This window comes from Malus domestica, chromosome 15 (assembly GCF_042453785.1).
Source record: "Malus domestica chromosome 15, GDT2T_hap1".
In the NCBI taxonomy this organism is placed as follows: Eukaryota; Viridiplantae; Streptophyta; class Magnoliopsida; order Rosales; family Rosaceae; genus Malus; species Malus domestica.
In genome coordinates, this window is record NC_091675.1 from 44,855,221 (window position 1) to 44,882,677 (window position 27,457).

The 27,457-nt window shown below is 35.1% G+C and overlaps 1 long non-coding RNA gene and 1 other non-coding gene across 3 annotated transcripts; both read left to right on the forward strand.

The window, feature by feature from the left end:
- Positions 1 to 12,489: 12,489 nt before the first annotated feature.
- LOC103454310 (uncharacterized) lies at positions 12,490 to 19,353 on the forward strand. Of its 2 annotated transcripts, none has more exons than XR_003769485.2 (5): positions 12,490 to 12,653; positions 12,772 to 12,846; positions 12,938 to 13,032; positions 13,146 to 13,249; positions 19,101 to 19,353. It is a non-coding gene; the product is annotated as an uncharacterized lncRNA (long non-coding RNA). The 2 variants fall into 2 exon arrangements; XR_011576424.1 differs by having other exon boundaries at positions 12,511 to 12,653; positions 12,769 to 12,846.
- On the forward strand, positions 18,591 to 18,695 carry LOC114821870 (small nucleolar RNA R71). Its single transcript, XR_003769707.1, has one exon. It is a non-coding gene; the product is annotated as a small nucleolar RNA R71 (small nucleolar RNA).
- Positions 19,354 to 27,457: the final 8,104 nt, after the last annotated feature.

A 27,457-nucleotide genomic window follows, 5' to 3' on the forward strand; every position in this document is an offset into this window, starting at 1 on the left:
CCACCTCCTAATCCAAGGTTTTAACCAAGGATGAAAAATAGCGATGGGCATGATCCGAGTGGAAATGACCATTGGTGAACTCAAATCAAGCATGCTATTCCATGTGATTGAAGCAAGAACTTCCTACAACTTACTCTTAGGAAGGCATTGGATCCACGAGAATGGAGTGGTGCCGTCCACCCTCCACCATTGCCTAACGTTCTACCAAAAATGGGTGAAGATGATACAAGGCGACACCAAGCCATTCACCGAAGCCGAATCACACTTCGTCGATACCAAGTTCTACATGGATGAAGACATAGTACCTGAAGCTCTTCCAAAGGAGATCAAATCCATTGGCAAAGTCACACCCAAAAAGAAGGAGTGGCAAGCCATGCCCAAGAAGCAAGAAGGGCAACATGCGCCATCTTCAAGCAAAGACGATGATGAGCATGGCAAGCCTGCAACAATCAAGGGAAGTGTGACGCCTTTAAAAGGATCAAACACACCTGTCTTTCGATACATCCCAATGTTAAGAAGAAAGAATGGGCAATCTCCGTTAGAAACTGGAACAAGCAAAGCCAACTCACAGCTGCACAAGGATGATGTAAAGCTGCTCAAGACAAATGAAGTTTTACCTCTAATACAGCTAGGCGACGCTAAGGGTTCAAAACCACTGCAAGGCTTCGCCAAACCTCTGTCAAACGGGGCATAACCAAGCTCTTTTCCAACCAAGAGGATCGAAGAAGGTTTCGGCCCAAATGCCTACAAACTCATGTCAAAGGCTGGGTACTATTTCACCTCATCTTCAAATCGTGGAAAGAAGAATGCAAACACCATTAAGGATAAAGAATGTGACCTCACTGAGACTCAAAAGAAGTTGAAGGAGCATGGTTACGGAGTTGAAAACAACAAAGCTGGACTTGGCTTCACACCAACTACACCCGTGAATATTTTAAGAAAAGAGAAAAATGTTAGCGCTCAACACATCAATGTAAGCATTGAACAAGATCAAGAATAGCCTAAACTCGCCCCTCGAACGTTAGTCTTCGATAAGCTGAATTGTTCAAAACCCAGAATTTCGGCACTTGATTGCATTGGTGGTCAAGACCAAACCTCCGTCTTCAAAAGGCTTAACACGCCAACATCCCAAGGCTATGTTTTCGAAAGATTGTCCAAACCCAAGAAACAAAGAAACACGACTAGCTCTCATCCGCAACAATCGGCCTTGGGAAGACTTGAAGAAACAAAAAAGCCTTCTAGAAATAGGAAGCCGACACCCAAGAAAGCAAGTTCGACGGTCTAGCAGAAAAAGATGACGTTCAAAGCTCAATTCCTTTAAGGATGAAGCGCCAAGCCACCTTAGAAGTCGACACAAAGGGACAACTGAAGGTAAAAAAGGGCATCATCGTTTACATTGGCCAGTCTTCATGCCAACAAGCCCAAGGGGATGACACTGAAGAGGAGGTCCAAGACGTCTTCCATATCACAACCTAAGAAGACAAAGAAGACAAAATACCCGAAGAGGACGTCATTGCTGCACCACCACAGCTCAAGGATAGGAGGCAAGCCATGTTTGATGATCTCAAAGAGCTCAATTTAGGTACAAGTGAGGAATCAAAGCCTATCCATGTAAGTACGCTACTAAGTATAGACGAAATCGAGGAGTACTACCAACTGGTATTGGAGTACAAAGACGTCTGTGCTTGGATCTACAAAGAAATGCCCGGACTTGACCTCCCATCGTCGTGCATCGTTTCACAGTCAAGTCTGGAACGCGACCAATAAAGCAAACTGAAAGACGATATCGATCCGAACTCATCCCATAAATTAAGGTCGAGATTGACAAGCTAATCAAAGCAGGCTTTATTCAAGAGGTGCAATACCTTAAATGGATCTCCAACATTGTAATTGTTCTTAAGAAATATGGGCAAATACATGTTTACGTAGATTTCCGCAACCTCAATGATGCTTGCTCGAACGACTTTCCCTTGCCAATCATCGAAATTATGGTAGACGTGACCACTGGCCACGAGGCACTATCATTCATGGACGGCTCATCTGGGTACAATCAATCCTTATGGCTCTTGAAGACAAGGAACTAACAGCCTTCTGCACTCCGAAAGGTATCTACTGTTACACGGTAATGCCCTTTGGCTTGAAGAACGTTAATGCTACATATCAACATGCAATGCAGAAGATCTTTAACGACATGCTACATAAAAACATAGAAAGTTACGTAGATGACATAGTTGTCAAGACCAAGAAGAGATCTGATCACTTGAAGGATTTACGAATGATGTTCGACAAACTACGACACTACAACCTCAAGATGACCCCGTTGAAGTTTGCATTTGGCATCGCCTCTGGGAAGTTCCTCAACTTCATTGTCAAGAAGGTACATACCATTTTAATATATAAGAGTTTGCCCGACGGTTTTTTTTAAGGAAAACTAATGGAAACACCCTAGAAAACTTTCATTTATCCTTAAGGACAAATAATTTCAAAAATGACAATGTTGCCCTTGAAAACCTTCTGACAGAAAAAAACAAAAGTATCATAATCTCCAACATCCATCATAAGTCACATGCTCTTCATCAAAGCAAATATAAAAACTTCAAGAGAAAAAACTATGTAGCAGGTTCATATGCAAAGCAAAAGACAAGCAAGTTCACATGCAAAGCAAAAGGAGACAAGCAAATTCACATGCATTTATCAAACAAAGCAAGAGTCAGACACGTTTCAGAAACATTGCTGATATTTTCAGCAACAGTAGAAGCAAAGTGACAAGTATCAAGGAGATGTCCACACCATCCATTTGTAAATTTTTATACCGTTGTATCCTCATTCAGTATATATAAGTGGAGTTCCATTCATTGTAAAGGCACCTCAACACTTCTCAACCTCAACACCACTACCTCAACCACTCAACATTTGAACACCCTACTCTCATACTCACACCATCTTTATACTCTCAAGCATCTGTAGTTTTCATAGCATCCTTGTAAACACTTTCTTGTAAACACCTATCTTTGTAAACATTCCATATATCGATAAAAGTTCAAGTGCACATATTCAAGCAATCTCCAAGTCCTAAGTAAGTTTTCTTTTCTTTCTTTAGTGCGTTTGTTTAATTGGACTTTTAGTCCAAAACAGGAAAACACTATTGTAGTTATATTATTAACCTGCTAAACTGACGATCATACTTTGTTTGAGCACTCTATTATAGTTGAATGCTTGTCATACAAATAACTGGACATTAACCAGGGTACCTCTGAGTTCAGCCTTTAAGGCCTTTAAAGCTTTATGTCTAGTTGTTATAATGGTCATCCGACTATTTAACCGGGCCTTGCTGTGCGAATTTGGTATCAGAGCCAAGTTTAGCATTTTAATAGTATAATTACAATAGTAAAATACGTTGAGGACGAAAGTCAATAACACAACTGATATCACACTTGTTTATTTTGTATCAACAATAAATATTATTGTCCTTATAGACCTTGTCAGCCACAACCACTATGTATTTATTGTCTTAGACATCCAACTATAAATAGCATAAAGAGAATATTAGCATATATATCCAGAAGAATTACCAGTACTTTGAAGAAACAAAAGTTTTATCTTGGTTATCTTGAACATCCTTCATTTATTCGTAAATATAATAATACAGAAGTTCAGCATAAAGTTTTAGAAGCAAAAAGAGCAACATATCAAGTTTTAGAGACCCTGAGAGAAGAAAGAGAGTTTCTAAGAAACTAATTAGCTGTAACTTTAGAGAAAGGTAGATTATAGTTTATGATAGATTAACTTAATTTAGAAATTAGTGAACCTCAAAAAAAAAAAAAAATTAACCTTAGGCCAAAATAGTTTAGTTTGTTATTTTCCATTGAGAAAGTATAATCATATTTTGCATAGTGAAGAAAATCCACAAGCCAATAGTATTGTAAATCTTATCATTAGTCAAGCAGAAAACATAAAATTAGAAAATAATAAGCATAATCAGTTAGAAGATAGTAATAAAAATATTCCAATGTTTCCTAGCAAAAGAGAGATAAAAAGAGCTTGTTGATCTCATAGATAGTAAGCCGAAGCAAGTAGAACTTAGATCATTATAAATAGTTGAGCAGCTAAAATTAGAAGTTCAAAAAATTCTATTAGTACAAAAAGAGTTAAGTGAACAAGTAGATAAGTTACATAATAAAATAGATAAATTATTAGTTTAATGATTGATTCCAGAACTAGCAGAAAATGTATTCAAGCTTTGAAAGAAATTAGTAAGCTAGATAAAGAACCAGTAAGTTTAACAGATTTTTTCAACACAAGTATCCAGTAGTAATATTCCCATTAGGCAAAATAATTTGATTATTCAATTAGTTTTAAGTTTGGCTGAAAAATTAGATCAAGTTGAAGAACAAATAGCAGAAATAAACCATGTTTTACATAACGCATCTTCATCACTTCCACCATCTTTGCTAGATAAATTAGAAAATTTAACTTTAAGTGCAAATAATTATATTAGATTAGAAGACCTAAGCCAAATTCTTTTGATAATAGAAAATGGAACTTTTTAGGAAAAAAAGGAAAAGAAGTAGTTAAAGCTGATGATATTTATCCAAAGGAAGAAGAAGCACAAGAATTTATTCGAAAAGGTTTTGAGAGAACACAGAAAAATAAATAAAACTTGTATCAATTAAGTTTATTTGAAAACAGAAGTAGAATTGTAAGTAGCATCAGTCAACATGAAGTTAGCTTTATTGATAAAGAAGTCACACTTAATTTAATTAGTAAAGAAGCAGTTACTCATTTGAGAAAATCACATTTTAGTCAGATTTATATAGGAACAATATTAATTGGAATAGCAGGATTAACCAGAGCACAAGTAGGCACAAAAGCATTAGTATACATATATGATGATAGATGGGATAATCACCAACAAGTAGCAATAACAACAGCTGAAGTAGACTTAAGTTCAAACTTAGCAGTCATAAGTTGTATTCCAAATTATGTTATGACGATTAATGAATTTAGTAAATATATTAAAGTAAGTATAAGAACAAAAAATTATAATATGAAAGGAGAGTATAAAAATTTGTGTATTAGCTTAATGTATATAGGTAAAGTGTCTGATAGATATAATCATAAGTTTAATTTAGAGTTTCAAAATTTAGTTCAAACATTTGGTAGTAAACATGTAAATATGATAGAAGCAAAACCCGTAGATAATAACTTTTTAGAAGGAACTCAGTGGACATTGCCTAATTTACAAGTAGCAACAAATAGATAACTAGATAAAGTACAAATATATGAAACTAGTACATGTCAAGCAACAATTAGGTTTAGTAATTATAAGCAACTAGAAAAAATAGAAGAGTGAGATCGAAAATAACAGTATACATATGGCTTTTGATAATTTAGATATTAATTTAGTTGAGCAAAACTTTGATCATATTGTAGATAAGCTTATATAAGATATTGATCATTTAGATGAAGAACAATATTTGGAAAAATATAAGACATATGATTTAGGACTACATAGAATTTCAGATGAAGAGATGAAAAAATTAATCTTAGAAATAGGAGTATAACATATTTTAGGATCAAAAGAATATAATAATTTATTAGAATTGAAAGCAGAATGTAATCCAGCAGAAAAAAGTAGTACATCAAGAGTAGAAAATCCAGAACATGCAAGTAGAACTGATCAACAATTTTTTAGACCAACAAATGAACAATATAATGAAAAAGCAAAAGTAGATTATACAGAAGAAAGTATGATAAAACCTAGAAAAAATAGGATTCCATATTTGAGAGGGTTAAAACAAATTAATATAACTGGTAATATATTAAATTTAGTTAATGTAAATCCATAAAATTGGGAAAGAACGATTGAGAGATGGGAGAAAGGTTGCGTACATGCAACATTAATGTTAGATTACTTTGAGCATACTTTGAATCGTTTAGTTTTTTATTATTTCCAGTCATGTAAAGTTCAAAATCCAGAACATCATCAGGCAGCTAAAACACATTTTAATATTGATGGTTCTGTTACTTTAATTAAACAAGAGTTTTTAGATCATAATAGGTTAGATGACAGAAGCGAACAAGAACAAATAAGAGCAATTAGAAATTTAGAACAATTACAAATTTGTGATTTACAGTATATAACTGAATATACCACATATTTCTTTAAATATTTAGGAAGAACATGTATAATTAGTAATATTAATTTATTAGATACTTACATGACAAAAATAAAAGGACTAATAGGAGAAAAGATTTGGAATGAATGCCAAAAGCATCCAAAGAAAAATGATATTGCAATAAGACCTAGAATTCAACATGTATATGATATACTTAGACACGAGTGCAGTAAAAAAAAAGCTAAGAGACAAATTAGGAAACAATTTTACATGAGTTGTAAAAATATAGATTTACCACAACAGTATGGTTGTCATAACAAAAATAAGCATAATAAAATATACAAAAAGAAATATAAGTTATATAAACCTTATAAACAACATAAGAATTTCAGTATAAGACCTTCAAGAACATATAGGAAAAGAAAATATATTCCAAAACAATTTAGAAAAAAAAGTGGCAGACCTTGGATTAGAAAATATAAAGCCCCAAAAGATAAGAGTAGCTGTAAATGTTATTCATGTGAAGAAGATGGACATATTAGACCTAAATGTCCAAAATTAGGTAAACAATCGAAAGAAAAAGTACATTTGATGGAGTTGTTTAAGTTAGAAGAAGGTGAGGATATTCAATCAATATACAGTTTAGATGACTTAAGTGATAATGAGAGTATTTATAGTATAGAAAGTGTTAACATGATAGATTCAGACTCGTAAGATTCAAGTAGCACAAATAGTGATCTAGAAGAGTATATGTGTGCATTCATAGAAGAACAACATGAAGAAGAATATAAATACATTAATTTAGGTTGGCCAGAAAAATGTCACAAGTGTAGTAAATTAGTTGCAAATAAATACTATAATACATATTCAATATTATGTGAAAAATGTTATAGTAATAGGTTATTAGAAGTTAATTTAGCAGAATCACAAGAAAGTACTGAAATATTAGGAAATATTGTTCATAGTATAGAAAAACCAAAAAATAGATACAAGAACATAAATTGTGAAATAGAATTAGCAAAAGAACATAAGATACAAACAACAACTATGATAGATACAAGAAGTAAAAAGAGTGTCATAAGAGAAGAGTTAGTACCAAAACAATATAGACAAAAATTAGCAAAACCAGTGAGAATAACACAATTTGATGAGAGACCAGTTTACTTAACACATTGTATAAATAATGAGTTTAATAAAGTAGAAAAACAACAATTTAATTTACCATTAACATTTGTTTCACCAGTAGGATCATATCCATTCATTTTAGGTTTAAACTTTTTGAAAAGTTTACAAGGTTTTTTATATATGAACCCTAACATAACATTTTTCAAAAGAGGTATTACAATAACTGACCAAAATAATGTTGTAGAAGCATACAAAAGCATAAGTATAGAAGAGTCTAGTGGCCAATATAGTTATCATTTAGAAAACTCAAAAGAAAATTATGAGCATAATAACGTAGAAGAGTTTGATGAAGACATATTTGAGCATGAATATCCGATTTTAGAAGAAGGAAACCGTATAGAAATATTACAGCTAAGTAAACCAAGGAGTTTAGAAGAATTATTACAATTAGCAAAACAAACTAGAATTATATGAGAAGATCCACAGTTACATTGGAGTAAAAATAGAAATGAACATAGGAAACACTTGGAGATAGTTTTACAAGAATTTATTAATAATGGAATTGTGATTAACAAAAATAAAATAGTATTAGAAAAGCAAGATATAGAATTTTTAGGAATGTATATCAAGTCAGGTACAATACAATTACAAGATCATATAGCTAAAAATGTCTTAGAATTTCCAGATAAGTTAGAAGACAAAAAACAGTTACAAGCATTTTTAGGATTGTTAAATTATGCAAGAAATTTTATCCCTGATTTAGGAAGGAAAATAGCAGTATTACATAGTAAAACTAGCAAAACAGAACAAAAATATTTTAATAGTGAAGATATAAAATTAGTTCAAAATATAAAGGAAGAAATTACTAAATTTAAGCCATTAACCTTACCATTAGATGATAGTTACAAAATAGTTGAAACAGATGCTTCATCATTAAGATAGGCAAGTATATTATACCAGAAAAAGCAGGGAGTCACCAAAGTCTAATGAACAAATTTGTAGATATTCATCAGGAAAATTTAGTGATATACAGTCAAGATTATCATCAACAGATTTAGAAATTTTAGGGATAATTAATTCACTTGAAGCATTTTCTTTATTTTTACATAATGAAGTATTTACAATTAGAACAGATTGTCAAAACATAGTTTCTCATTATAATAAGATACATGCTAATAAACAGGCAGCCCGAAAATGGGTTAATTTTGTTGATTCAATTTTAGGAAATGGTTTTAAACCAATTGTTGAACATATAAAAGGTAATGACAATACATTAGTTGATATCTTATCAAGATTAATTTGTTGAACAGGTATGGAATATCGTGGACCATCATCAGCAAATAGCACAATGCCACAAGGCAAAAGAGCTTCTTTCAATAGCATAGTGATGCACCATCAACCTCCACCATTCAGTGGATTTCAAAATAGCATAAGCAGACCAGCATCACCACCAGTACCTACTTTCAACTTTAATGGCAATATTGTTGAAGGAATCAGAAATCCAACTCTAAGATATAGGTCAAGGGTACCATGGCTTTCTGATAGGCAACAGGTTCTCTTAGATAATTTTTGAAATATCCAAATCAAGCAGCCAAACATGAGGTTAGGCCATAAAAAATTAATTAGAGCCTTGGAACAAGAGTTTGATAGCTTTAATTTTAATTTCCACCAAAGCCAGCAGCATATTCATTCTCTTGAGCACAATCTTCAAGTCATCTCCAGAGACCATGAGTCATTACTTGTTAAGTTTACCACAATGAACCAAGAACTCCAATCTCTTATAATGTAGCAAAAGGCAAGTGACACCTTGAAAAGAGAATTGAAGATAGGTTTAGAAATTGATCAGTATAAGAATAAAGGAAAAAAGGTTATTGAACCTGATAGGATTTTTACTACTCATGTGAACGGGCTTAAATCTCCTATTTTACTTGCAAGAATCACAAGGTTATTGTAGTATAAACGGATTTCGCAAGGTCATCTCCACAGGGATTATTAAATAATTCGAACTAATCAGATTCCATTTAATTATTGTAAAGTAGAAATTGAAGTGATTGATTTTATAACCTAATTAAAATAAAAACAAATTTAATGAATTAAAATAAACAATCTGCAATATTAGAGCTAGAGAGAAAAGAAAACAGTTTTGGGAGAATAAAATTAAGAAAGCACTAGGGTTCCACCATCACCTAGCAATCCTATGAATTTTTACCCATTACTTATGATCTATACATGCTACTTTGAAGGTTAGATTTTCCTAATTCATATTCTACTTGGAACCTCCAACATAGAACGTATATCTAACATGCAACCCGTCCGGACGTTCGGATCAAATCTGAACATGAAAGACTCATTATGCTTTATGAAAATCCTTTGAAAAACCATGCAATCCTTAAGACGTGATATTCATCCTAAGTGAAATTACAATTATTAATCACAAGAAGTCAGCGTCAATTTCAGGGAACCTTCCGACCAAAATTGCATCAAATTACTTTTCTAAAGATCCTAATGGTGATCAGGCATTAAGACAATTAGATAGTTTTTATCCCGATGATTAACAATTCAAAGTATGCATGCAATCAATCATAAGCAATTAGATAAAAATCACATATTCATGCTAAGGCTCAAGGCTTCGCCCTAGCAATAGAAATTAGTTCCGCATATTCATAATTGAAATCATAGAAATATCTATTAAGAAAAGGATTGAAAACACCTTCAAGTAGAAAATCTTCAAAACCCTAGCACTTCTCTCTGTCTCCAATATTGCATAAAATAAAGCGTGTCTAAAACTGTAGACGGCCAAGCAATATATTTGCTAAGCCACCACACAAACCCTAGCAAACTAAAATTAATAAAAACCCTAAATAAAAATAGTAAAATTCGTCTAAAATCTGAACAGCCACGTTTTGACCCATAAGCTGCTCCAAAACTGGCCCAATATAGCTGGATTTAATTTTTGGAATATTCTGAACACTTTTCCAGAAGGCCACGAACCCATCCGAGGTCATCTTGGGCTCCAAAAACGCAATTTAAGCCCAAAAACGTCATTTTCCAGCACTGCGCACTGCTTCTTTACTTCATCGCCAGAAAATAACCGCTTGGTGGAAAAATCCCAAATTTTGATACGATCAAGCTAAGTGACTCACGAACGTCCTCCAACTGGAATTACTCCAAAATTCGTTCATTTGGTCCTGTTTTGCTCCAGAGGAAGTCGAAAGTCCTATATTGAAAATACAATTCAAAGTATCAAATTTCTTCTAATATATTAACCAAAATATACTAAGATTAGGGTAAAATATATAATATAAAATCTACTCATCAAATACCCCCAAACTTAGCTTTTTGCTTGTCCTCAAGCAAAACAAGACTCAAACAAAAATAAAAACTTAACAAACTAGACAACTAGCTAAAATTAACTGACAAAAATTTTCATCTTCAAAGTTGCAATCCATAGCAAATTTTAAAAACTAGAACATTTTTTTCAAAAGTTCCAACCAATCCCACCACAGAGTCTAAGCCATTTAGAATCAATTAGAAAAGAATTCACAAACTTCCTTTGGTGTAAAGTAAACCAACATAATTAAGGAGACTCGACTAAAACACTTACCTCTCGTCCTTATTTATTTCACACATAGTAACTTTAAATATAACTCTCTTTCTTTGTTCTTTTTTTTTTCTTTTTCACTTTTTTTTTCTCTTTTTTTTTTCATATATAACATTTTTTTTTTCCAGTAACAGTAGTGGTCGTGCAATGTCGGTTCACTTAAGCTTTCAATCCAACCGATGTAGCGAGCTTTAGGTCAATGACTCCCAAACCACTAGGGCTTTAGGGCACTAGGTGTAGAACACCCCTAAGGACTTATTAACCCGAGCTGAAAAGGCTACGAAACCAACTAACCACCCTGCCTCATGCCAAAACTCTACCGTTTGACGCGAGAATCACTGCTGATTAGGCAGGACTGGCCCGGTTACTAGGCAAAACCTCGGGTGAGACAATTATTACTTTTTTCACAATAATAACTTACTTTACTTAAAACAAAAATTAAAAATTAAAAATAAACTTAGACTAAAAGCAAGTATTTCAATCTCACTCCCCACTAACCATGTTGGTGTGATGTGCAAAGTTCAAAGTATAATTCATGAATTAGTGTCTAAGCAACGATAAATAGAAAAGACTCTAATGTGGGATTAATCTTTACCATGTCCATTTGTTCTAACGTTTAAAATAATCTATGGATATTAACTTAGGAATAATGAAAATTTTTAAACGGACACAACAATAAAAAAAAATAAAACAAAAATTTACTTTCCCACCCCCAAACTTATTTCACACTTTGTCCTCAAGGTGTGGAAACTAAAATAAATATGATAAAAATGAAATAAACTTAAACTAAAATATAATAATTATAAAAGTGAAAATGATTAACAAAACTAAAACAAAGAAAGATAGTACCTGGCTGGACAATGAAGTGGCTGGACAAAACGCCACTAACCTATTCATGGAGAACCGGCCCACAACCAAGGCCATGTGCACGGCACATGTGCACCAACTCCTAGCACCAGCTGTGGAAAAACATTGGATTCGCTTCTTGGAAAGGCATGCAATTGGCATGCCGTGTGACAAGTGGTGTGCAGCTGGCGTGCAAAATGGTTTTAAAATAAACTTATCAGACAACAGTGCCCACTTGATGGAGATATGACCAAAGCCTGCATGCCTTTCAAAAAAAATCCTGCAAATATCGGGTCCCGAGCCGAACGGCTCTTCTTTGCCTTTAATGCAAACCGAGTCCCATGAATAGACCTGGGAATACACCAGCCTTGTACACGTGGCATGCATCACGGCAGTGAGCTACTTAAGATTCCAAAGGAACGGTTAAGATTAACCTTACTTTTCTGAAAGCTGTGTAAACCCCAAGTCTCTCATTTTTCAATAGAGACTGAAAGATATCTCTCGGCCCCCAATTCATCGCTCTACTCTCTTTATTTCACAGCAATCCTTCTTCCTCCCATTTATTTTTCCGCATTTCTTTAGGACCCCATTTCTCTGTCTGAAAAATATTTCCCCCACATTCCTTCTCAACCCTTGCAGCCCCCATCCGTAGTCATCCATAATCCAACAACAACACACCTCCGTGAGTACCCAGCCGTGGTGGAAAATCGGAACAACTGAAACCCAAAGGTAAAATCATCCTCCAATCTTTTGTTTTCATGTCTCAGATTTATTTGTTTTAGAGGAATAGAACTAAATCTAACACATGCATGTCGTTTTAGCTGTGTGAGGACCCCCAATAATTTCGAATCCGAGACAACAACACAAGAACAACACCCTGAATCGCCATCTCAACTCCACAAAATCATGTCGCCCAAGCCTCAAGACATCAGAAATTTGAGTACCATTTTGCACATGCCACGGTAATCACTCTTACCTAGCTCAAGATCCATGTCTCTTAGCTTGCGAAATTGTTTTGCAAGTTATCTTTGCGTGATGAGTCTCCGTAGAAGCTTACACAGATTTTTTTTTTCGTAGTAGGTGTCCGAGATGCACAAAGAGACAGAAGAGACAGAGTCGAAAAGCTTCCAAACTCACGGATCTGCAAATGTTGAGGTAAAACCCGTAACCCTTTTTATTGATGGACTATGATCTGATACTTGAAAAATAACCCCTACTGTGACTGAAAAATAACACTCAAATCCAGCATACACCCGTGAGAAAACAAGCTTAAGCTGCCGGTCTAATAGTCCCAGAAAGCAAAATCAACAGCAACTGTCGCGGCCTCTGTATGTCATCTAGGTACAGATCTCGTTCGTCTGCTTTTGCTAAGCTCAACATTTACAAGTTCAACAACAGTTCATTAGAATGCCATATGTAACCTGTATATACTCATATTGTTGGTCTTTATGTAGGGGTATACGGATCCATGATAGAGCCAAGGACACAGAAGTAAACACACAAAAGCAACGGAGGAAAACAGCACAGGCCGCATGACCCAGATCGATGCATCTGGGAGGTAAAATTCGAATCCCTGCAAGTGTAGTTGTTGTAGATCTGGTAATAATATTTGTACTCAGTTCTGTGGTGTATGGATCTGTGATAATTGTGCTTCCTCCATGCATCGCAAAACTGAGCTGCAGAAATTAACTGCTCTAAATTCTGTTTATGTGCTGGATCTGCAACAATCACCCCCAAACTTGCATCTGTGAATGGCTTTTTATGTTGACTGCTTTAAATTTCCAGCATAGTGTAGATGTGGTTGATGTGAACGTTAGACTTGCTGCTGGGTGCAGGATTCCAGCATAGGACGCGCTTTAATTTCCACGTTGACAACCTGCAATTAACCAATATGCGTCAAAAAATTAAAATAAAATCAAATAAACTGGGTAAATAAATCAATATGCAATCTTCCATTTTTTTTCAATTTTTTTTTTTAATTTTTTTAATTTTTTAATTTTAATTTTTTTATGTATGTTTTTTTTTTTATATTAAAGAGAAAATCAAACGAAAATTAAAATTAGGAAAGAGTTTAGAAAAATTGGGTTGCCTCCCAATAAGCGCTTTATTTTAAGTCTGTAGCTAGACGTTGCGGAAATTCGGTGGCTAGATCGCTGGTGCCTTCAGAGTCAAAGACTCGTATGCAGTATCAAAGGGTGACTCCACATATGGTTTCAGCCTGTGACCATTCACCTTGAATGTGTTGCCTTGAGCCGCATTAGATATTTCAACTGCTCCATGAGGAAAGATTTTAGTAACCAAATACGGCCCAGTCCAGCGAGATTTCAATTTCCCGGGAAACAACTTTAGCCTTGAACTGAATAGCAACACCTTTTGCCCTGGCTGGAATTCTTTTCGTAAAATTTGACTATCATGAAACGCCTTAGTTCTTTCCTTGTAGATGCGAGAATTTTCATAAGCACCCTGACGAATTTCCTCCAGCTCATTGAGCTGCAATTTACGTTGTTCTCCAGCTGAGTCATATGAAAAATTTAGCTCTTTAATTACCCAGTACGCCTTATGTTCAAGTTCCATAGGTAGATGACATGTTTTCCCATAAATGAGTCGAAATGGTGACATCCCAATAGGAGTTTTATAAGTTGTTCTGTAGGCCCACAACGCATCATTTAATTTTAAACTCCAGTCTTTTCGTGTTGAACCAACTGTTTTCTCCAAAATGCGTTTTAATTCTCTGTTTGAAACTTCCACTTGACCAGATGTCTGTGGATGATAAGGTGTAGCCACACGATGATTAATCCCATATTTTGCCAACAAATTAGCAAATGGTTTATTAATAAAGTGCTTCCCCCCATCACTAAGAATAACGCGTGGAATTCCAAAACGCGGAAATATAACCCCTTGGAGGAACTTCAGGACCACTGATCCCTGATTAGTTGGTGCTACAATGGCCTCGACCCATTTAGAAACATACTCCACAGCAACTAAAATATATTGGTTCCCATGGGACGATGGAAATGGTCCCATGAAATCAATACCCCAAACATCAAATAATTCAACAATCAAAATACTTTGCTGGGGCATCTCATTCCTTTTGGACTGGTTGCCGACTCTTTGACACCTATCACAAGCCTTGCACCAATTATATGCATCCTTAAAAAGTGTAGGCCAAAATAACCCACTCTGCAAAAAAATTTCTGCTGTTCTTTTCTGCCCAAAATGTCCTCCACAAGCAAAATGATGAGCAAACCTTAAAACACTTTCCTGTTCGGCTTCAGGAATACACCTGCGAATAATCTGGTCTGGGCAATACTTAAATAGGTATGGCTCGTCCCAGAAATAATGCTTCACATCTGATAAAAACTTCTTTTTCTGCTGCAACGTTAAATCTGGATGCACTACCCCTTTAACCAAATAATTAACCATATCAGCAAACCATGGTGTACGGAATTGGACTGCAAATAGCTGTTCATCTGGAAAACTCTCCCTCAGTGGTAGGGAATCCTCTTCTGAAGCTGTGGGAATAATTAATCTAGATAAATGGTCAGCCACCACATTTTCACGACCCTTTTTATCTTTGATTTCTAAGTCAAACTCTTGCAATAAAAGAATCCAACGTATCAATCGAGGTTTAGCATCTTTTTTAGACAACAAATATTTCAAAGCTGCATGATCTGTATAAACAATCACTTTAGCCCCAACTAAATACGATCGAAATTTTTCCAATGCAAAAACAATTGCCAACAATTCCTTCTCTGTGGTAGCATAGTTTAGTTGTGCATCATTGAGGGTTCGACTAGCATAATAAATAACTTGGGGAAGTTTATCTGTCCGCTGTCCAAGAACTGCCCCCACTGCATAATCTGATGCGTCACACATCAATTCAAAAGGTAAGCTCCAATTAGGAGCTGCAATAATGGGTGTTGTGGTGAGTAGTGTCTTTAACTTCTTGAAAGCCTCCAAACAAGCCTCATAAAAAACGAATGGAGCGTCTTTAGCCAATAAATCACACAAGGGTCGGCTAATCTTGGAGAAATCCTTGATGAACCGTCTATAAAACCCGGCATGGCCAAGAAAAGATCGAACACTCTTAACAGTTGTCGGGGGTGGCAACTTTTCAATTGCATCAATTTTAGCCTTATCAACTTCAATACCCCTGTTAGAAATCAAGTGGCCCAAGACAATTCCCTGCCTAACCATGAAGTGACACTTTTCCCAGTTTAAAACCAGGTTGGTCTTAATGCATCTTTCCAGAACTAGAGATAAATTCTGCAAACATTGGTCAAAAGAATCCCCAAAAACAGAAAAATCATCCATAAATACCTCAACTACATGTTCAACTAACCCGGTAAATATGCTCATCATGCAACGCTGAAACGTGGCAGGTGCATTGCACAACCCAAAAGGCATTATTCTATATGCGAAAGTCCCAAAAGGGCAAGTAAAGGTTGTCTTTTCTTGATCTTCAGGGGCAACTGGAATCTGGTTATACCTTGAATAGCCATCCAAGAAACAGTAGAAAGCACGACCAGCCAACCTTTCCAACATTTGATCAATGAATAGCAATGGAAAATGATCTTTTCTAGTTCCAGCATTGATCTTTCTATAATCAACACACATGCCACCCAGTAGTCAAGCGAGTAGGCACAAGTTCATTATTATCATTTTTCACAACTGTAATACCAGAACGCTTTGGCACCACTTGAGTTGGACTAATCCACTTACTATCTGAAATGGGATAGATCATCCCAGCATCTAAAAGCTTCATAACTTCATTATGAACAACTTCTTTCATAATTGGATTCAACCGACGTTGAGCGTCAATGGCAGGTTTTACTCCATCATCCAACAAAATTTTGTGCATACAAATTGTAGGGCTGATCCCTTTAATGTCAGCTATAGTCCAGCTAATTGCATCTTGATGGCTCCTTAAAATGCGCAACAGTTTATCTTCTTCTGTTGAAGATAAATCAGCAGCTATAATAACTGGCAGCGAAGAATCTACACCCAAATAAGCATATTTCAAATGTTCTGGAAGAACCTTCAACTCCAGTTTAGGTGGCTGTACCTTAGAGGGCTGCAACAACTTCTTGGGTTCCCCCAAACTCTAAAAAACGGGCCTCCAACGTGGGGGTTGAAAAGGAACACTTTCCAAAGCTGAAACATACTCAAAAACCTCTTCATCTTCTGTATTTTTGTTCTCAAACCCAAGCAACACATTTAACAATGGATCAGATGTCAAATGTGGCATAATTTCAGACTGTAATAAGCTGTCAAGCACATCAACACGCATACAATCATGCACATCACCTGGCCTTTTGGTAGCTTCAAATAAACTGAACACAACAGATTGATCTTGCACTCTAAGTGTAAGTGTCCCAGCCTCTACATCAATTAACGTTCTGGTTGTAGCCATGAAGGGACGTCCCAAAATAATCGGTGTTTGCATATCTTCATCCATATCCAAAAATCACAAAATCTGCAGGAAGATAGAGATTATCCACTTTAATAATTAGGTCTTCTATAATACCCCTTGGATAAGCAACTGATCGATCCGCTAGTTGTAGAATAACTGATGTTGGCTTGATTTCTCCTTGTCCTAGTCTCTGAAAAATAGAAAAATGCATTAAATTAATACTAGCACCTAAGTCAATTAAAGCACGTTTAAAATGAGAATTTCCAATTGTGCATGAAATTGTAAAACTCCCTGGATCTTGTTTCTTTGGGGGCAATTTGTGAAGCAGAACAGCGCTGAACTGTTCTGTAAGAATTACTTTCTCAAAATCAACAAGCTTCTTTTTCTTTGTGCAAACATCCTTAAAAAACTTGGCATAAGACGGAATGTTCTTGATGGCATCAATTAACGGCAGATTAATCTGAACATTAGACAAAGTCTTCATAAAATCTGTCAATTGTTGATCTTTAACTTTAGGCTTCAACCGTTCGGGATACGGCATAGGTGGCTCATAAACACGATCCTCAACAATATCTCCTGCGCTATTTTCAGAACTGGTAACCGGCTGTTCTGAATCTTTCGAATTGGCAGATTTTTCAACATTCCCTGAATCTGTTTTTGGCTGTGAATCCACCCGCGAATTTAGAATGTAATTTTCATCCCTGTTATCAAAACTTTTGCCGGAACGTAAAACTCTAACTGCCTTGCAATCTGCCCCGCCCCTAGGATTTGGTTCGGTTTGGCTGGGAAATGTAACTGGTGCCCTTCCAGAAACCTGCAAAGCAATCTGCCCCACCTGTTTTTCGATGTTTTTCACTGTTGCCTGTAGATTTTGAATTTCTTGAGTGGTAGTATTTGCCAATTTTTCAATTGCAACCTCCCAAGCAGCCTTATGCGCAGGTTGCTGTACCTGCTGTTGAAATTGAGGCCTAGTGTGCTGTTCCTTATCCCACCTTAGATTAGGATGATCTCTCCAACCGGGGTTGTAGAAATTAGAATATGGGTCATATCTAGGCTGCTGGAAATTGTTAAATGCATTAACCTGCTCAGCTGTAAAATCTGGTGAAACATCTTTATGTGGGCAGCTCATAAAATCGTGAGTTATCATGTTGCAAATGCTGCAGGCAGCTTGTAAAGGCTGCTGTACAGCAACCTGAGAACCTGGCATTCTCTGTAATAACATGTCAAATTTTGCGTCAAGCCTTTTCTCCATTTTTTCAATTTGTGCTGTAACATATGGAGAACCATTTGACATCTCAAAAACAGACCTAGATTGTGGCTGCTCAACTGCCCACTGCTGAGTATCTGCTGCCATTTTTTCAAATAACAAACAAGCCTCTTGTGCGTTTTTATCTTTGTACGAACCTCCGCATGAAGCGTTGACAAGAGTTTTTGTAGTCATATTCAAACCTCTGAAAAATATATGCATCTGATCAGTAGTGTTAATACCCGAATGTGGACATTTTGTAATCATCTCCTTAAACCGCTCCCATGCCTCGTGAAACTCTTCGTTTGGTTTTTGGGCAAAAGATAAAATCTGAGTTCTCATGTCAAGAGTCTTAGAAGCCGGATAATACTTGTTTAGAAATTTTTCACTGAGTTGGGCCCAAGTTGTAATGCTTCCAGATGGGAGTGTGAGGAGCCATCTCCGTGCCTGATCTTTTAGAGTGTATGGAAACAACCGCAGCTTAATAGATTCGGCTGAAAATCCCCTCACCAAAATGTTTTTGCATCCCATTAAAAATTCTGCAATATGCATGTTAGGATCATCAGATGATAACCCATGAAACGTAGGTAGAATATTCAACATGTGTTGTTTTATTTCAAATGTTGTCCCTTCCTCCACTGCCAGATATGTAATGCAACTGGGTATATTTGTTGTATGGGCTGTCAGTGAATCACCCAGGGGCAGACCTGCCTCTGGAATTACAAACGCCATTTTTTCTTTGTTGTGCAGGTCAAAGACTGATTTCAGAAACGTCTCCTGCAGAGGACGAACTCGTTGCAAATTTTGCTCTCTGCGTTTCCTCCTTAAATGCTGCTCAAATTCTGGATCAAGTGGAATCAATTTCTGCACTGTTGAACGGGTGCTGACCATGCACAGATTTCTGAAATCTGTACTGTTGTACTGTTGTAATCTGTAAAAATAAAAAGAAAACGAAAATTAAATATTTTTTTTTATATGTATAAACAGCAATCATTAATTGAAATCTGGTTTGTTTCGAATTATTTTAAATAATCCCCGGCAACGGCGCCATTTTCTTGATAGGATTTTTACTACTCATGTGAACGAGCTTAAATCTCCTATTTTACTTGCAAGAATCACAAGGTTATTGTAGTATAAACGGATTTCGCAAGGTCATCTCCACAAGGATTATTAAATAATTCGAACTAATCAGATTCCATTTAATTATTGTAAAGTAGAAATTGAAGTGATTGATTTTATAACCTAATTAAAATAAAAACAAATTTAATGAATTAAAATAAACAATCTGCAATATTAGAGCTAGAGAGAAAAGAAAACAGTTTTGGGAGAATAAAATTAAGAAAGCACTAGGGTTCCACCATCACCTAGCAATCCTATGAATTTTTACCCATTACTTATGATCTATACATGCTACTTTGAAGGTTAGATTTTCCTAATTCATATTCTACTTGGAACCTCCAACATAGAACGTATATCTAACATGCAACCCGTCCGGACGTTCGGATCAAATCTGAACATGAAAGACTCATTATGCTTTATGAAAATCCTTTGAAAAACCATGCAATCCTTAAGACGTGATATTCATCCTAAGTGAAATTACAATTATTAATCACAAGAAGCCAGCGTCAATTTTAGGGAACCTTCCGACCAAAATTGCATCAAATTACTTTTCTAAAGATCCTAATGGTGATCAGGCATTAAGACAATTAGATAGTTTTTATCCCGATGATTAACAATTCAAAGTATGCATGCAATCAATCATAAGCAATTAGATAAAAATCACATATTCATGCTAAGGCTCAAGGCTTCGCCCTAGCAATAGAAATTAGTTTCGCATATTCATAATTGAAATCATAGAAATATCTATTAAGAAAATGATTGAAAACACCTTCAAGTAGAAAATCTTCAAAACCCTAGCACTTCTCTCTGTCTCCAATATTGCATAAAATAAAGCGTGTCTAAAACTGTAGACGGCCAAGCAATATATTTGCTAAGCCACCACACAAACCCTAGCAAACTAAAATTAATAAAAACCCTAAATAAAAATAGTAAAATTCGTCTAAAATCTGAACAGCCACGTTTTGACCCATAAGCTGCTCCAAAACTGATCCAATATAGCTGGATTTAATGTTTGGAATATTCTAAACACTTTTCCAGAAGGCCACGAACCCATCCGAGGTCATCTTGGGCTCCAAAAACGCAATTTAAGCCCAAAAACGTCATTTTCCAGCACTGCGCACTGCTTCTTTATTTCATCGCCAGAAAATAACCGCTTGGTGGAAAAATCCCAAATTTTGATACGATCAAGCTAAGTGACTCACGAACGTCCTCCAACTGGAATTACTCCAAAATTCGTCCATTTGGTCCTGTTTTGCTCCAGAGGAAGTCGAAAGTCCTATATTGAAAATACAATTCAAAGTATCAAATTTCTTCCAATATATTAACCAAAATATACTAAGATTAGGGTAAAATATATAATATAAAATCTACTCATCAGAACCCATAAAACAAGAGGCTAATAAGCCCATAGAAGAAATTGAGATTGAGCTTTTAGAATAAGACATTGAAATTGAGCAACATCAAAATAATGAGCAGCATCAGATTCTAAGTGACAAAGAAAAAAAAGAAAAATATGAAAGTTTTCTTAGGAATATATCTTCAGACTTAATATTAGATGATATTTTATTAGAAGAAATTTCAAAAGCAAAATTGAGAATAATGCCACCATATATGCAAAATAAGATCTTGAGCAGAGCATCACAGTCCATGAAGGAGTTACAATTACAGTGTGCTTTGTATCAGTCCATCTTTGATCAAAAATCAAGGATGAATATTATTACAAAGATGTATCCACCACGTCTTTGTGATAGTACAGAGAATTTTATTTGTAAACTAGAGGTTAACATAGTTGTGGCCAGGATTAACATGAGAGATTTTAAATCATGACATTTTAGTTATGAGCATCAGAAAAAGCATAATATGGTAGAAGTTACCTCTGCATTACTATTAGAGTTTGGTTATCTTGATAAAATATTCATTAATCATATTTCCCAATTAGAATCATTTCCTTAAAAGCTTATAAAAGTAGCAAAAGATTATCTAGAAAAGTGGAAAGAAATTTGCATAAGTTTTATTAGTAACCCTCCAGATTGGTATGTACATATGCATAAGGAGAAAGCTAGGCATATAGCCATGATTAATGAAGAGTCTTTTAGACTATCATCTATCTATCCACACAAGTGGACTTCTTCATACAAAAGTATTCTAAAATTTCGAGGGATCCAAATGTTTGCTTTAGATGAGTTTGAAGACTTTAGGTATGATATAGTATTAGTAGCAGAAGAAAAAGAAGAAATGTTTATTTACAACAAGACAAGGATCAGTCATCAGCCATATTGAAAGCCTCAAAATTTCAAAGAAGAAACAACAAAAATGTATTACAGGGTGAAAGAAGATAGAGAAAGAGATGTAGAGCTAGTAGAAGGAGATGAACAGTACTGGAACAATTTGACAGAAGAAGAGCTGCATAACATAGACAACATGATGGAAGCATGAGGAACTGGTAGCAAAATAGCATAAGTTGAATAACATCATGTAAAATAATGTATTTCCAGACGGAAATGTCAACATCATTATGGACCCCGCTATAATAATAAAAATGGCATAAGAGTAAATAAGAAAACAAATTGATCCATTATGGACTTTTCATACACAAAATGTCATTTTGATTAAGAATGATAGTGCCAAGCCCTTTTCGTTAAAACTCCTTTTTTTTACAGGTTATTGTGAGCCTTTGACAAACTGCATGAAGACTTTGCCCGATGAAATGAGCCGTTGAGTAAAGATGGAAAGTCAACGAACCTGTATTTCTTTGGGCAAACCCTTACAAATCACATGTAATTTTTCCCATGTTGGTGCCTAAAGTTTGTCTGACAATTTTGTCCTTATGCTACGAAAAAACATATCTTCGTGTAGACTATGGGTAAACCCTAAATGTTGCCCATCTTTGGGCTACTAACTGAAAAATTCATCAAGTAAAATCCTTTTACCCGACGATTTGATTTGTCAGGCCAAATTTTGTTTCGTAGGGCAAGTACAAATTTCTGGTAGTGTATGTAAGAGAAATCTGATAACAATAATCATTTAACATGAATATTTCCTTGCAATGAATGTATATACTTTAACAATAGTGTCTTCGGAACATCCATGTAGCATCCAAAGTGTAACTAACCATCGCAGGATGGCCAAGTAGTTGGGAACAAATTTGAAATTTCTTGCTTGTATTCTACACAACACGTTTTGGGTTCGATTCCAGATGTTAGTGAATTACTCGATGGTGGCCAAGAGGAAGCTAAAATGCTTCTGTGAGTTTTTATGGTCTCCAAAAAGGTGAATAACAGTGGTGAAGCCATCATTGGATTTTTTTTTAAAAAAAAAAAATCCAAAGTGTAACCAGGCATAAGCCTTACTACACGCAGTAGGTGTGGTGACACATCATTTGTTTGTTGAAGTCCTTGGTTTAATTTGAATTTTTAGGTTATAACAAATGGATTTGAGAACTGCGATGTTCATTCGTTTGTTGACTTCCAAGTCTTTCCACAAAATATATGCAAGGAACGACCTACTAATTTGTCAGGTTATGAGAACCACCTTTGTTGACTTCCAAGTCTTTGCACAAAATATATACAAAGAATAACCAACTAACTTGTAATCGCGTATTCTTTACAAGTAGTCCCATATCATTTGTTGTTTATAATAAGTTGATGACTACCTATATATGTAAACATCGACAAAAACAATATATATTATTCTTTTGGTTCTGGATTGGCACCATATTAGAAAATTCATTACTTGTATAAAAATATAGGATGCAGATCTGATTGGCTTAATATTTAACTTGAATAGAATAGCTATTTATATATCTTGCTTTTTTTAATATTGTAGTATGTTAGGATCATATATGGATGAGGTTTTTTGAAGAAAAAAAATTGATATGTAAATTAGTATGTGGGGAGATAACTAAATTGCCTTTTCATTGTGACACAATTTTTACTTTTAATTTGTGAATTTAAATATAAAAAATGATTGCGAAGCTTAGCTCACTCCTCCATCCTTTAAAAATATCAAGTATTGTTGACTTAATTAAATAAATAAAAATAAAAAAGTAATCCGGCCGTCTATCCAACGAAGGGTTGCAGATGTTTCCAGGAACCAACCCAGCAAATACAAAAGCAAGATATATAAATAGCTATTCATGTATATGTTTTCAGACCCATCAAAGAGAACTGCCTATTTGCATATTGCAAACCTCTGATTAGATCAAAATGTTTGGGGGCAAGAAAGGAATAAAAGTGAGACTGACAGAAGATGAACTGCTAGCGATAGCTAGGAGGAGGAAAGCCATAGAAGATCAGAAGAAAAAGGAAGCATTGGAGAAGGCTAGGAAGATAAGAGAAGCAAAGGAGAAGAAAGAGAGGGACAAGAAGCTTGTACAGAATGAGTTGTATAGGAAAATTGGAGAGAAGAAAAAAATAGAAAGAGACATAGACATGTTGAGGCGCAAGCTCGCAAATATGCCCAATTAATCGATGATCCACTCTCTGGAATTTGCAAACTCCTTCCAAAGTTGTTTTACTTTTGTTTACTTTTCCTTTGGTGTTTTTTTTTTTAATTTTTTTAATTTTGTTTCTCTTTTGTTATTGGCTGATTATGTATCTTGTCTATTAATTGAAGTAAAGCAGCATATTTGATGGACTAGAGTTGAGCTCTTTGCATATTTTGCATCAATTAATTTTCCTCTTATGCACCAGAAAAGAAAAAATGTAAATAAAACGTATGTTGGTTCATTAAGATTGATATCCCTCGAAGTTGGAAGAAATTTTTGCAACACTGCCACTTGATCCATGTCAAGTATTTCAAATCCAAAAGTTATGTCCCCTTGTAAGAAGCAAAATTCAGACTCTTTGGTTCATAAATACATAGAAAATACTCATACCATACTTATATCACTTGGTATCGGATGCCCATCTATATGAATTAACATTCTCAATCATCTCACGATTCTCCCTTTTGTTAGTCTTCTTGTCCAAATATTTACCATTATTCTCGAATTACTTGGTAAAAACCACGTGTACTTATTCACCTATATACGACTAAGCTCAAAACTACACAATTCCATTGCCATCGTTTGTAGAACATTCAACAGCTTCAATCAACTCTCTTTTCATGAGCAAATTCTCATATAATTCTTCCCATTACATTTCTCATTTCATATGTATAAATCAATAGATCCAATGAAGCGGTTAGGATTGGGTGACACACATTTTATAAGATCCATTCCATAACTTTTCCAATTATCCGAATTATCCATATTTCAATTATTATCATTCATAAATCATTTTTGCAAAAAATTAGACAAATTCAAAACTATAAGACATTAATTTGTACTGAAGAAAATGAACAAGATTTTGCAAAGAAATACGAAATGACTATCATTTAATTTAACATTCATATGGTGTTGAAATTAGATGGTTTTTAGTAAACATGATCTTTGAATTTTGGGAAATTTTATTTAAACCCATCTAACCTATTTCTATACCCAACTTACTCTTTGCACCCATTTGATTTTTAACTAAACTATTAATATCTTTTTAAACCCAAATTTAATACATAATATACCCCCATAAACCCAATTCAATATGTGGATTTATTTTTACACCCATTTGATTTTTAGAAGCTAAATTTGATGGGAGGAAGCTCCTCCTGTAATTTGTTCCATGGCAAGGAAGTGGTCTAGAATTCGTTGCACGCAGTCAACATTGTATAGAATAAGAGAAGTTTGGCATCAAAAGATCTTCCAACGTAGCTGATCAAGCTGAATGCCAATTCTTTTCTCAAAATTTGATATGCAATAAGGGTTCGCTCGAAGAATCATGGCTGTTCGAAGTAGACCAAAAACAATTTAGTTGGAACTACACGCTTTTGAACTGGAAGTTACCGATCGACCTCTTCAAGTAAGAGCTTCAAGTCTTCTTTTGATGGAAGTAACCGATCGACCTCTTCAGAGGTGAGCGTAGCTTTCAAAAAGCCGAGCGAGTCATGATTTTTGAAATCAATCATGAAGCATAGACCTCATCAATAAAAAAACTTATTTTTCTCTATGAGAGCTATTAGGGTTTTAGTCAGAATGAACGTAGTATAAACAAAGAATAATCGTAGGGTTTAATTATAGTGTTTGGGTTTATTGATAAATTTGAGTTTTATTATTAATGTCATTTTGTACTTAATAGTAATTATGCAATAGGATAAAATAGACAATTAACATTTAAAATTTAAGTTGGGTGTAAAGAGAGTTTAAATGGGTTTAAATAAAATTTTCCTTGAATTTTCTGTCAATTTGACTGTTAAATGGTGATGTGGAATATAAAAAAAACTAATTAATTATTAATAAACTATTAATTTTTATTTAACAATTAAAGTTAATTATAAAATAAAAAAATAAGGGTAAAGTACAAAAAACTACCTCAACTATTAGGGTCACGACACTTTCATACCTCATCTTTTAAAATTGACAATGTCATACCTCATTTTATGAATTTGCGTCAATGTCATACCTTCCGTTAGCCTAACCGTTAATTTATCAGTTAAATGCTGACGTGGCTTGATTCATACCTTACTTTCTATTAAAAAATTAATAAAATATTATTAAAAACTAAAAAAAATTATTTAATATTTTTTAAATATTAAAATAATAAAGAAAAGTAAAAAAAAAAAACAAACAAACAAACAAAAAAACAAAGCTTCGTCCCTCCCCACCCTCTCCTTCCTTCCTCCTTCCCTTCCTCCCTCCCTCCTCTCCTCTTCTCCCCCATCTACCAGCTGCAACCCAGAAAAAAGAAGGAAAAAAAAAAAAAAAAAAACCTACCTTCGTCCCTCCCCCCCCCCGGCCGGCGTCATTCTCTCTTCTCCCCCATCCCCTCCACCCCCTCTGCAACCAAGAAAACAGAAGAAGAGAAGGAAAAAAAAAACCTTCGTCCCTCCCTCCCCCCTGCGCCCAGATCCGGTCACATCCTTTACCGCACCAACCCACCCCCCCTCAGATCCCAAGATCCCCACACCTGCAACCAAAAATCCACCACCCCCCAACCTGAAGAAGAAGAGGAAGAAGAAGGAAGAAGAAGAGAGAAGGAAAGAAAAAAAAAGGAGGAGGAGCAGTTCGTCTGTCCCCCCCAACCCAACCTCCTGAAGAAGAAGAAGAAGAGAGAAAAAAAAATAAAAAAAACCCAGTTCGTCCCTCCCCCCTAAAGCCAACCTATAACCCAGAAAGAAGAAGAAGAAGAAAGGAAGAAGAAGAAGGAAAAAAAAAAAAAAAAAGAGAAACCCAGCTCGTCCGTGCAGAAGAAGAAGAATAGAGAGAAAAGAAAAAGAAAAAAAAAGGATGCAAAAGAAGGAGAAGAGAGATAGAAAAGAAAAAGAAAAAGAAAAAGAAAAAAAATATATATATATATATATATAACTTTTCTTCATTATTTTAATATTTAAAAATTATTAAATTATATTTTTTAGTTTTTATTAATTTTTTATTAATTTTTTTAATAGAAAGTAAGGTCTGAATCAAGCCACGTCAGCATTTAACTGATAAATTAATGGTTAGGCTAACGGAAGGTATGACATTGACACAAATTCGTAAAATGAGGTATGACATTGTCAATTTTAAAAGATGAGGTATGAAAGTGTCGTGACGCTAATAGTTGAGGTAGTTTTTTGTACTTTACCCAAAAAATAAACTCTCTTCCTCACCCACTTACTCTCTCTCCACTCACTCGTCTCCCTCACTCACTCCCTCTGCTCTCACCCCCACCTCCGTTCCCTTTCTTCCTCCACTCACTCCCTCCTCCCCCTTCTTCCTCCCTCACTCCGTCATATGTCCCCCTCCTTCATTGTCCTCCTTAAACACAAGAAACTTCATGTGTTGATCTCTAGCAAGATCTCCTTCACCTCAACGCTCCCTCCACCGCCCACTGGACCTCTCACTCCGACCGCCTCATTGAGTTCCACCACACCGACTGAAACACCGTCATTGATGGCTAGGAGCGAACCTTAGCAAA